The sequence below is a fragment of the Equus quagga genome, chromosome 12 (genome assembly GCF_021613505.1).
Source record: "Equus quagga isolate Etosha38 chromosome 12, UCLA_HA_Equagga_1.0, whole genome shotgun sequence".
Classification (NCBI taxonomy): domain Eukaryota; kingdom Metazoa; phylum Chordata; class Mammalia; order Perissodactyla; family Equidae; genus Equus; species Equus quagga.
In genome coordinates this window covers 90,490,807-90,503,430 of record NC_060278.1, presented here as the reverse complement: position 1 = coordinate 90,503,430, position 12,624 = coordinate 90,490,807, and positions in this window count along the sequence as shown.

Below are 12,624 nucleotides of genomic sequence, written 5' to 3'. Positions count from 1 at the left end.
TTTTCTTTTTGTCGGCTCTATTGAGGTATAGTTGACAAATAAAACTGTATACATTTAAAGTATACACCATGAAGATTTGATACATGTATACATTGTGAAATGACGCCACAACCAAGCTAATGAACACATCCATCCCCTCACATAGTTACTGTATTTTGTGTGTGATGAGAGCACTTAAGATCTACTGTCGTAGCAAATTCCAGGCATACGACGTCCTGTTCTTGACTATAGTCACCGTGCTGTACGTCAGATCCCCAGAACTTATTCACTTTGTAACTGTTCTATTTTTCTTTCCACTTTTGGTTTCCTTGCTATTTTTCATAGTAAAACATTTAAGACAAGAGAACCTTTGCTTTTTCTTGTCCTGAGAGGCAGTAGTGCCAATAATTACATGCTTGAGTTTTGGAGCCCAGGGTCTTAGCTGTGCTGTTAAATCTCAGCTCTCCCACTGTCTGGTGGCCTGACTTTGGTCAAGCCCCTTCGCCTCTCCGAAACTCAATTTCCTCTTCTGTAAAGTGGGGACAATCAGAGCTGCCACACTCCCTGGACTCTTGTGAAGCAGAAAGGGCTTTAAATCCGGTAAAGCACTTAGCACAAAGCCCCTGCGTGACAAGCACACAGATGGTAGCTGCTAATGTCTCTCTGACTCTAAAAGGAATCCATGTTCATTGGTCAAAATTTGAGAAACAACCAAGAGAATAAAAGTTACATGCAATCCCTGATTCCAGAGGCAGACAGAAGTGTGTTTTAGAGTATTTCTCTTCCCCCTGCCTTTTTTTGGTAAGTATAGGTAGAGTGTGTGTTTTTTGAACAAAGAAAAATGGGATCGAGGGGCCGGCCCGGTGGCGCAGCGGTTAAGTTTGCACATTTCGGTTCCATGGCCCAGGGTTCGCCGGTTCGGATCCCGGGTGCGGACATGGCACCGCTTGTCAAGCCATGCTGTGGCAGGCGTCCCACATATAAAGTAGAGGAAGATGGGTATGGATGTTAGCTCAGGGCCAATCTTCCTCAAAAGCAAACAAACAACAAAAAACCCAAAACTAACAAAAAGGAAAAGTGGGATCGCACCGGTGAGTTTTGTAAAGTTCCCTTTTTTCAATAAACGGTATGGAGTGACCGTCTCTACCAGGATTAGATATCCTTCCACACGCACCATATTTCATTGCTTCCTCATCCTACAGTTTTCCTCACCAAGCTTTTGTTTTCATTCCTTTTTCCCCCTTCCTTTGACAGATGTGGAAGCTGAGGCTTCTGGAGGGAAGTGTTTTTCCCACAGTCACACAGCTAGCTGCTAGCAGAGCTGGGATTCAAATGCAGACCACCAGAAGCTTCCCACACCAGCCTGGGTCCTTCAGCACGTTATGGTTGGGGCCACGCAGACACGCCCCCCACCACCCCAGCTTTCCAGACGGGACTCTGTCTGCTCAGCTCCGGCCCCTCCCTTTGCAGCATCCTCAGGCCCTGGGTGGGCAGGAACCCTGCCGGGCAGCCTGCTTAGTCTCCATGGTAATGAGAGGAAGGGTGGGGCTGCGGAGGGGAAGGCCAGCTTCTCTCCCGCTGGGTCCCCATCAGCCCCCTGGCGCCCTGTTTCCCCAGTCTGATTTTATGAAAGTCTAATGAAGCCCGCTGAGCCAGGAGGACGTGAGACCCCCTGAGGTTTTGTCTTTCTTTCCTCTCTCTGCCTGGTTCTAAAAGGGCCTCCCCTCCTGCCCCCATCCACACCAGCAAGAATCCTGGCTTGCTTAAGAACGAGAACAGTGGCCATGTGCAGAGCCCCTACTGTGTGCCAGGTGCTTTACACACATTATCTCTGTCTGTTATCTAAAAACAACCGCAAGGAGGGACGATTATTCTCCATTTGGGATATGAGGAAACTGAGTCACAGAGTGGCTATGTCTCTGTCAAGGTCACACCGCCTTTCACGGAGAGGAGACTTCTTCCCCCTACCTGGGGCGGTTGCGGGGAGGACTTGTCACCCCAGGTCCTCACCCCAGCTCTACCTTCCTGGCCCCCAGGGTCAGATGTCTCCTCTGTACAAGGAAGAGAGCTCTAAGTAGCAGCCAAAAGGCATAGATCGATGACTTGACAGAAAATTAGATTTTTGAAAAATTATCTTACACAGTTTTGAACCCCTGCAGCTCTAATTGCCCGAAATTCCTGAGTCCCCTGGACTCAGACAGATGTTGCCTCTGCAAGGGTGTCAGACAGGAAAGGAGCATTGAGATGAAACTCACATGTCTATGACTTACGTTGCCACAAAATCGGGATCTTAAAACCAGATGGCAAGTTTCTGAATAAGCCATCCCTACAGGCTTCCCTCTGATGGCTGGTGCCCAGCCCAGTCCGGATGAGGCTGTCAGTGATGGTGCAGCCTCCTTTTCAGTGTTGCCTCTGGCGATAGAGGTGCCCCACAGCTTCAGATCTGACTCTCTGCTCTGTATAATTCTATATAAGTGGGAATGTCTTCAACCCAAGTAACAGAAATCCTCAACTCCCATTGGCTTTGACAATTAAGCACATCTGTTATCTCAGAGAAGAAGCCCAGAGAGATTGCAGGTTTGAGGTTTTGGTTGATTCAGCAGCTAACAGACATTTACTGTCTCTCCATCTCTGCCATCCCAGTGTCTCAGATTTACCCTCACACTGGCTTCTTTCATGGTTGTAGGATGGCTGCAACAGCTCCAGCCATCACATCTAAGCAGGCTTATTCCAATGTCTCCTCCTCCTCCTCCTCCTCTTCCTCTTCTTCCTCCTCTTTTTGGTCTTTTTATTATTGTCGTAAAATATTTCAAACATAGATAAGAAGAGACTACCCAGGTCAATAAAATCTTACCATTATGACATATTTACCTCTAACAGTTTCTTCTACTTCTATGAATTTTAATACATGTATAGCTCTGTGTAACCAGGACCACGATAAGGATATAGAATAGTTTGATCATCCCCTTAAATTCTCTTCTGCTCTCCCAACTCAACATGGCTTAACTCATAAAGAAAATAAATGATCTCAGCAGGAATTCAGAGGTGGGGTGGATCAAGAGTTGGTTAATTCAGGGGCTGCTTCTGTTCATCTTTCTACTCTGTGGTCCTTAGGATGTCGACTTTTTCCGGAGGAAAGTGTATTCGGTTTGGAACCGGTACATAGGGGTTCATGGTCTGAGCAGCCAGCTACCTACTCTGTGTGTGACACTGGTCAAATTTTTTGACCCTTCTGAAATTTGGATTCTTTATTTCAAGACCAGGAAACAATGCCCGTCATGGGAGGTTTTCTGAGGATTAAATGAGATAATAGAGCTGAATCAATTTGCACAGAGAAGGTGCTCAGTAAATAGTCATAATTCAGTCTTCATCACCAGCTGGCTGGAGGGTTCTGGAGCCCCCAGGAAAACACAGACGGGGTACCGTAAACTGAGCTCTTGCTCCTCTAGTCTTTGGGTTTGGGCTGGATATGGGCAGAGAGAGAGGAATCCATTGCTCACATCCCCTGTGTGAGCCTGCCACTCGGCCAGGCACCATGAGGAGAGACAGCTGCTGGCAAGGCAGTTAAGACCACAGGTTGGGGACCTTGCAGACCTGGGCCCAAATCCCAGCTTGCCACTTACTCGCTGGGTGAGTTTGAGCTTGTCACTTAACCTTGCTACCCTCAGTTTCCTCATTTGTCCCCACACTCCATCCTCAGGCACATGTCCCTCATCAGGCCCAGATGTTACCATGAGGCCATCTGAGGTGAGCTGCGGCCCCATCACCTCTCCCTCCCCCTCAGCCTTGATTCTCCAACTCTTTCCCTCCTTTGCCCAGCACAGCCCGCCTCCTCCGATTCTGGATGGATCCTGGGGCTGCGGGAGTAGGTGGGGGCTTTTGGTGTGTCCTGGGGGTAGAAGGGAGGAGAGGACTAGGCCCTCATGGAGATCTGGCCACGAGGTGAGTATGGAAAAGGCAGTCAGACGTTTGGCACCATGCAGATCACCCCGAGAGGGTGGACACTGGTCCAGGAGGTGGAGACACGTCTTCCCGTGGGATTATGATTATGCTTATGATTATTGCCACAGTCCCAGAGTAGATCACAGGATATGTTCAGCAGGGAAGAAATGAAAGAAGGGTCAGAACCCAGAGCATGAATCCCAGACAGTAAGTGTTTGGAGCCTGAGAAGGAGAAGCTCGGCCTGACCTGGCAATCCCTGAAGGCTTCCAGGAAGAGGCGAGAATTGGCCTTGGCCCTGGCGTGGCAGCCCACCTGACAGAAGGAGGCTGAAGGCTTCGGCTTCACTTCTCCTTTCTCTCCGGAAACTGAAGAGCTTCACCTGTGTTCCGGTGTTGGCTCCATCGGGCTGGGCCTCCTCCAGCCCGAGGGAGGGTCACAGGAAATAAAGCAACAGTCAGTTGTATTACTTAGCCAAATGTCCAACAGCCTCAACACCCAGAGTCATTTCCCCTCGGCCACACTAGGAAATGGGTGTGTGCTCAGCCAGCCCCAGGGGGCCCAGGATTGGTCCCAAAGAGAACTGTGCTGGCAAGTAACACAGCCCTCCCAGCCTGGCCCTGCCCAGGGGCCGCGAGAGCACGGGGCTGGGGTCCCAGAGAGGCCTGGACTAGAGCGAGGCCAGTGAGGAACGGCCTGGCTGTGCTTCCGCAGGCCGTGTGAACTTGGCCGTCTTTGCTCCTCTCTGGGCTCCAGGGTCCTCGTCCATAACCACAGCCCCATCTTTGGAGGGCTCCAGCCACGCCAGAAACCAAGCCAAGCCCTTGGATAACATTCTCTTTCAATCCTCCCCTGTCCCTGAAAGTAGGTCTCATTGGCTCCATTTCGCAGATGAGAAAATTGAGGCTCAGAGAAGTTAAGGAGCTTGCCCAAGGCCACGCACCTGAGAAGTGGCAAAGGGAGGGTGAGGGCTTCGAAAGGAGGGGAGGGAGCACTTCCTGTTGGGTTGTGTGATGGAGGTACCTGTGCAATGCCAAGGCTCCTGGAGAAACACGTCCAGGGAGCCCGCATCTGCCCAGACAGGGTGGGGGAAGGCAGGCCCGGTGGAGGGAACAGCTTGGGCAAAGGCGCTGAGGGCGAAAATCCCCAGGGGGTGCAGTGTGGGATTGCAAGGGGGAAGGAAGGGGCCTGGGCCATGCGGCCATGTTGTGGTCTTGTTCTTGGAGGCCAGAGACCCCCCAAGTTTTCCAAGTAGGAAGGTCCTCCCATGGTAATAGGTTTACAACTAGTAGGTTGAGAAAGAGCCACTGCAAACTGAACACCTCTTCTAAGCGAATTTGCATTTTTCTGGCTCCCGGCTTACAGATATTTGAAATGAGGAGCACGGGGGCATGTTTGATGATAGTGGAAAGTTTGGCTAAGGGACCTCTGAACAGACAAAACTTGCCCTGCCAGTTCCCTGCCCCCTGGCCCTCAGGACACCTGGGGAGCTGAATCCAGAGACTGTCAGTCTCAGAGACTAGGTAGTGATTCCCGGTCAGCTGGGCCGGGGGCCAATGGCTGAGGCTGGGCGGGAGCACAGGGGCTGGGCCATGCTCACCCTTCCCCTCCTAGCCTTTGGTGGCCCTGTCGGGGAGAAATTTCAAACGTGACCTGACCGGCTTTGGTGGAGGGAGAGAGGGGGAGGGAGCTGGGCTTTAGCTTACTGGTCACAGGGCACTGTCCGAAGAATAGAGAAAGGGCACCTGGGTATGTGGCCCTTTAGCCACAGAGACTCCCGCCCACTAGAAAACAGGGCCAACCGGTGTCCTAGAATCCAGCTAATCAGAGCAGCAGTTCCAAAGTCCTAGGGGCCGGGGGGAGGACGGGGAGAGCAGAGAAGCAGCTGGGGATGAGGGATTTTCCCACCCACCTGGGGATGTGTGCTGGCCTCCAGATAAAGAGTTTGCAGACCCTTTGAAAGACCTCGGAGCCTCCATCCCCACCCCCACCTCCAGCACCTCCTGCCCAGAGGCCAGGACTTCCCTGTGACAGGTGGAGCTGTTAAAGGATTTTGAGCAGAGGTGTCACTGGAGAAGATTCTTCTTGTCTTCGATGGCATTTATGGAGCACTAAGTCTACGTAGGGCACAATGCTGCCTGTGCCTCTCAATTTTAATGAAGTTCGCTCTATCTTCAGGGTAGAGATCTGAAGAATTTCCTGTGGTTCCATAAGTCAGATTTTTATCCTTTCTGTAAATTTCTTTTCTGCTCAAATCAGCCACAGTTGCTTTCTGTTGCTTCCAATTAGTAACCTTGATTAGTACAATACCCATAAGTTCCTGTGTGTGTGTGAGGTGTATACAAGCATGCATATGTGGATCTGAGGAACCCAGGTGGCCACAGTGATAAGAACTGAGACAAGAACCAGCCTAACGAGACAGGGCCATCTGCAAGGCCCCTGGCCTAACAAGATAGGGCCCCTAACCAATCCGCAAGCTAGGAGAATCAGATAGAGACCACCAAGGTCCACATTCCACAGCCTCTGGACTCTCCTGGGCTTACGCAGGCACCCTAGCACCCAGGAGTCCACTGAAGGTGACCCTAGCCCCACTACCGTACTAAAAATCACACCCAGCAGTGGAGAGCTAGCATACTACTGATACATGCAATGCATGTGGTGGCATGTTGAACAACAGCGCAAGCGCAAGCACAACCCCACCTCTACATGCCCTGACAAGGCCCTCCTCCCCAGCCTTTGCCTAACAAAAGCTCCACAATCCTGCTCCCCAACGAGCCATTCACCTGCCCCCTTCCTTTCCACACAGGCTTCCTTGTGCCTCTCCTGTGCACAAGCTAATAAACTTTTACCTTTCTATTCCCATTTGTTGTCTCTTGATTTCCATCCTGGGGGACAATAAGAACCCAATGTGCCAGTAACAGAACCACACAAGGCAGTGTTCTGGGGTCTGTGCCCAGGTGTCCGATAGTCCAAAGGTCAGACTGTTTTCTGACTATCTTTCTTTTCTGAGAGAAAAGGGCAGACAATCATTTTCTAAATGCTCCCATGTCCCACCCCTCACTTCGCCCTCTCCACCCAGGAAGGGGCAAACGTCTGCGTTGTTACAGATGAAGACACCGAAGGTCAAGAAGGTCGCCAAGGCCTCAGAGCCATTAAGGGGTGGAGCTGAGGACGAGTTCAAACCCTGGCCTCCTCTCACGGCACCCACTGCCTCCCCCACGGAGCTCGCAGAGGTACCGTGAGGAGGAAATGGGTGGGGGACTGGCCAGGTGGGGGTTTCTAAAGGAACGGAGTGACGTGACCTCTCTGAGCGCAGAGAAGACCCTGGCTGGGCCGGTGAGCTCTGCCCCTCGGTCCCAACACCTGTCCAGCATCTCAGTGGATTCTGACGTGGGCCACTCATGGCCTCTGAAAGAGATCAGTCCGTGGGGCGCCCTGCTGGCCGCCAAGAGCCTACTGTGCGCCTTGCTCCGTGCTGTACCCTCCCCAAGGAGTGAAGAGCAGTGGGCCTGTATGTCCGGAAGTTGTGACCAATCTGACTGAGGATGAGATGACCGCTGTAAAATGAGGCCCCCCTGGCTGAGCTCCTACTGTGTGCCAGGCCGGAGTGCATGCTCTCCATTTATAATGGGAGGTGGCTGTTGATGACAGGAGGTGTCAGTCTCTGCTCGAGCCCTACCTGCTGAAGAGGATCTGGCTTTGTGACTCAGCCTCTCCCTCTCCCCCGCCCTCTGAGGGGGCACTGCAGGGTTTTCCTGGTTTGTAGTGGCAGAATGAGGAAGAAATGGGGTGGGGAAAGAAAGAGGGAGAAGGCCAAGGCTCTATGGCTGGCTCGGGGCCAGGCTCCGTAATCCACGTGTGGACGATGGGGATTCTGGTCTTTTTTGCTAAGTACCTAAACTGGCTCCTAGCACACAGTAGGTGCTCAGTAAACACTTGTTGGCTGAATGAAGGGAGTTTGGAGAAGGGGGACCCCCGAAGAGCTGATAGCAGTGGTGGGGAGGGAAGTGGCTGGTTGAAGAGAGGGAAATCCTAGGAAGTATTTCTGTGCATATTCCCTTCAGGATGCTCTAAATCACGAGTGAAGAGCTTGAGTCATTTTAAATTTATTTTGGGATGTCAGGACTGTGACCCTGTGATGCCACAAGCCCTGAGCTGGGACCAGAAGGCTCACGCATCCATCAGATGGATTTTCACAACAATCTCCCTAAACATTTACTGAGCCCTTAAATGCTGCCAGGCATCATTCTAAGCCCTTTGTACATGTGCACACACACGGATACACACACAGCATCCTGATGAGGTAAGCACCGTCTTCAACCCATGTTACAGGGGAGGCCAAGGAGGCACAGAGAGGTTGAGTTACTGGCCCAGGGACACACAGTTGATAAGTGATTAACTGGGAGTTGATCCGGGGGGCACCAGAGCCCCTCCCTTGACCTTCCGTCATCTACAAGAGCACAGGGGAGGGGAGTGCAGGTGGGGGCTGCAGCCTCTGAGATGCCCAGGCTACCTTGTGGCAAGTGAAGGGGGCTTCTGAGTCTGAAATTCTGCCCCTTCTCCCAGTCTCCTGCCTTGTCTGCTCGGGGAGGAAAAATAAACATCGACAGGATGGGGCTCAGGGTTCATCTCGGGGCTGCTGTTTTCCCAGCTGTGGAGTGGCCGCCTCCTCGAGCCGGCCTTGGACTCCAGCGGTTCCAAGGAGCCAGGAGAGACTGTGGTCATTGTGGGAAAATTAGCAAACACAGGAGCAAAAGAAAATGAAGATCAGCTATAACCGCTCCACTCAGAGACTTTTGGACAGGATTTTTGGTGTTATCCAGCAGTTTGTCCTTCTACTAGTGTGTGGGTGTATGTGTGCATTTGTGTACACACATATATACACAGCAGCAGGTGGAAGCCTGTTGTATAATTAATTGTGTGACATGGATATTTATTTCACAATCTTGGGAATGTTTTTCCATATCATTAAATATTCTTACACAACATCTTTTTCTCTAGCTTTCACATTGTTGGTTTATTTTAATTTACAAAGGTATGAGATGCAGCACCTTTTATAGTTGGCACTTTTTTCTTGAAGCGTAATTTGCATACAGTAAAAGTCATCCTTTCTAGTGTTTACGTCTGAGTCTTGTTTTGTTTTGTTTTTTTAAAGATTGGCGCCTAAGCTAACATCTGTTGTCAATTGTCCTTTTTTTTTTCCTTCTCATCAAAGCCCCCGAGTACATAGTTGTATATTCCAGTTGTAGATCCTTCTGGCTGTGGCATGTAGGATGCCCCGTCAGCATGGCTTGTCTGTGCCCAGGATCCAAACCAGTGAAACCCTGGGCCGCTGAAGCAGAGCGTGAGAATTTAACCACTCGGCCACGGGGCCGGCCCCTATGTCTGAGTTTTGACAAATGCATAGTCGTGTAATCACCACCACAATCAACATGTGGATCCTATAGTATGATCTTAGTATATGCAACATCACTTATTTTTTAATACAGAAAAAAGCTAATGGTGTTTTTTTAAATGTTTGTCTGATCTCATTATGAAAAACTCAAATGATACAGATAAACTGCTGGTAGTTTAATATAAATCCTTCCTTCTTTGAAATGCATCTATGAATATACCTCTAGATTATATAAAGAGGATTAAACTATATATGTGGTTCTACAGTCTGCTTTTTTTGATATGCCTTTCCATGTCACCACATTAAAATCTACCACATCTTTTTAGATTGCTATGCAGTGTTTCATTGTATGGATATACAAAAATTTGTTTAAACAATCCCTTTTTGTGGATATACAAGTCGATTGTTTTCTATTTTTTGGCTCTTAAAAACAACATCCTTAAACTAAGCATTTTTTTGCATTAATAGTTATTTCTTCAGGATAAATTCCTAGACACAGACTTGCTGGGACAAAGACTTGCATTCCCCTTTATTTCATTTTAGTTTTTCCTTAACTCTTTTTTTACATGCATATATGAAAAGCTAGTATACAACACATCCTGCATTGCAAATCCAGAAGGGAAGGACGGTTTTTCCAATAAACAGTGCCAGAATAAATCATATGGAAGAAAATGAAAATGATTCCCTACCTCACACCATACATTAAAAATCCATTCCAACTGGATTAAGGATTTAAATGTGAGTGGTAAAACAACTTTAGAGTAAAATATAGGAGAGCATCTTTATGGAAAGATCCTTTAACCAAATTTAAAGTAAGATACAAAAGGTTTAAACCATAAAGGAAATATTTGATAAGCTTGACTATATTAACATTGGGAACGTCCATTCAGCAAAAGACCCCATTAAGAGAATGAAAAGACAAGTCACAATCTGCAAAATTTGCAACACATGTAACTAACAAAAGAGTAGCATCCATAATATGTAAAAATATCTGTGAATCAATAAGAAAGAAGCCACTAAGTAACACAATAGAAAATGAGCAAAAACAGGAACGGAAATTTCATCAAAGTAGAAGCAGAAACAATCCATCAACCTGAAGAAAGACACTCCACCTCATGAGCAATCAAAGACGGAGAGATGAAGACCCAATGAGGTATCATTACATACCCACTGGATTGGCAAAATTTTGAAAGTCAGATGGCACCAAAGGATGGTGAGGGTCTGGAGGGAGCTGGTGGATGTGTAAGCTTTGAAAACCAGCTTTCCATGCTCTTCAGTAAAGCTGAAGATGCCATGCTCTGATGTGAACGTGTATGCCTATGCTCTTGCACTCTTACGGTTACCCCAAAGAAGCCCCTGTGTAAATCAGCAACATATGCAAGAATGTTCGTAGAAACATTGTTCACAATAGCAAAAAACCTGGAGAGAACTTGAATATCCATTAACAATAGAAGATAGACATACTGTAATATGCAGTTGTACAATATACTTTGTAAATACAAGCAATGAAATACTGTCTAGCTGTGAAAGCAAATGAACTTTGGCTGCTTGTGTCCACATGGATGAATCTCAAAAGTAGAATGTCCAGGGGGAAAAGCGAGTCACAGAAGAATATAGTCAGCATGTTTCCATTTATATAAAGTTTGAAAACAGACAAAGCAAAGGAATACTTTGTTTAGGGATTTATATATAAGGAGTACAATGAGAGAGAAAACTGATAAGTTACCTCAGGTGGGGGCAGGAGCATAGAAGGAGGGGGTGTGTAAATCATGGTTTTTTTTAAATTTTCTGTGTTTTATAGTGTTTTGACATCTTAAGAATCTTGCTGACTGAGGAGATGTCACTCCAGCGCTAGCCAATTCTTTTTCTTTTTCTCCCCAAATCCCCAGTACATAGTTGTATATCCCAGTTGTAAGTTCTTCTATGTGGGATGCCACCACAGACAGCGTGGCTTGATGAGTGGTGTGTAGGTCCGTGCCCAGGATCTGAACTGGTGAACCCTGGGCCGCCCAAGCAGGGCGCAGGAACTTAATCATCAGGCCGTTGGGCAGGCCCCAGGGCTAGCCAATTCTTAGAGATAGCAAAGGGTTTGGTCAGAGCAAACCTTTTATATGCAAACCAACGCAAAGTCCTTATCTACTCTCAACCACTTTAACACTCACACATCAAGCCAATATTTCCCCTGCTCTAAATTGTCCCAGGGCCAGTTACCAGGCTACTGGAGACCACCCCTACAGCCCAAAGCCCGCCAGAATTATTCAAACCAGCCAATCCTAGACCATTTCCTTGCCCTGCCCTGCCTTTCCCATGGAAACCCCAAGAAAGGCCATGGGCTAGGAGGTCCCCAAGCTCCCGCTTCCACCTCCTGACCATCCAGATGTCCTTCCCATGTGGCCTTGAGTGGCGTGGTGTGCCCCCTTCCCTTGGGAAATGTAAGTAATAGATTCTTCTTTCAACGTCATTAGCCACTCCAAGTCGTCACTCAGTCACCCCCATAAATTAAAATCTATGGGCACAATCATTGCGGCAGGTGGATTTGATCAGCGAGGGGCACACAGACATCTCCAGGGTGACGAGAATGTTCTATTTCTTAAATGGACTGGTGGTGAGTTCAAGGGCATTTGTCATTTATTCTTCAAACTGCACATATACACCTTTGTATCTGTGGCATATGTCGCAATGAAATTGAAAAAATCCATAATCATATTGATTTACTATAAAAGTAACACATCATTGCGCCAATGTTAATTTCTTAGTTTTGATAAATGTACCCTGGTTATGTAACAGGTTCACGTTCATTAGTGGAATGTAGGGGAAGTGTACATTGGAATTCTTTATATTGTCTTTGCAACTCTTCTGCAAACCTAAAGTTATTTCAAAATAAAAAATGTTTTAAAGGTGGGTCTGGCCTCGTGGCCAAGTGGTTAAGTTCGCACGCTCCGCTGCAGGCTGCCCAGTGTTTCGTTGGTTCTAATCCTGGGCGCAGACATGGCACTGCTCATCAAACCACGCTGAGGCAGCGTCCCACATGCCACAACTAGAAGGACCCACAACGAAGAATATACAACTATGTACTGGGGGGGCTTTGGGGAGACAAACGAAAAAAATAAAATCTTAAAAAGAAAAATGTTTTAAAGGGGCTGTGGGTGCCAAGTCATGTGAGACCTCAGAGCTACTCTGAAATGTTTAGACTCTGCTCTCTGAGCAACGGGGCGTCACTGGAGGGTTTTCAAAAGTGGGGCGGGGTCCAACAGACGTGAAAAGACAAAACCCAGCTTCTTAAGAAGAAGAATTTCAAATATCGTCTTGG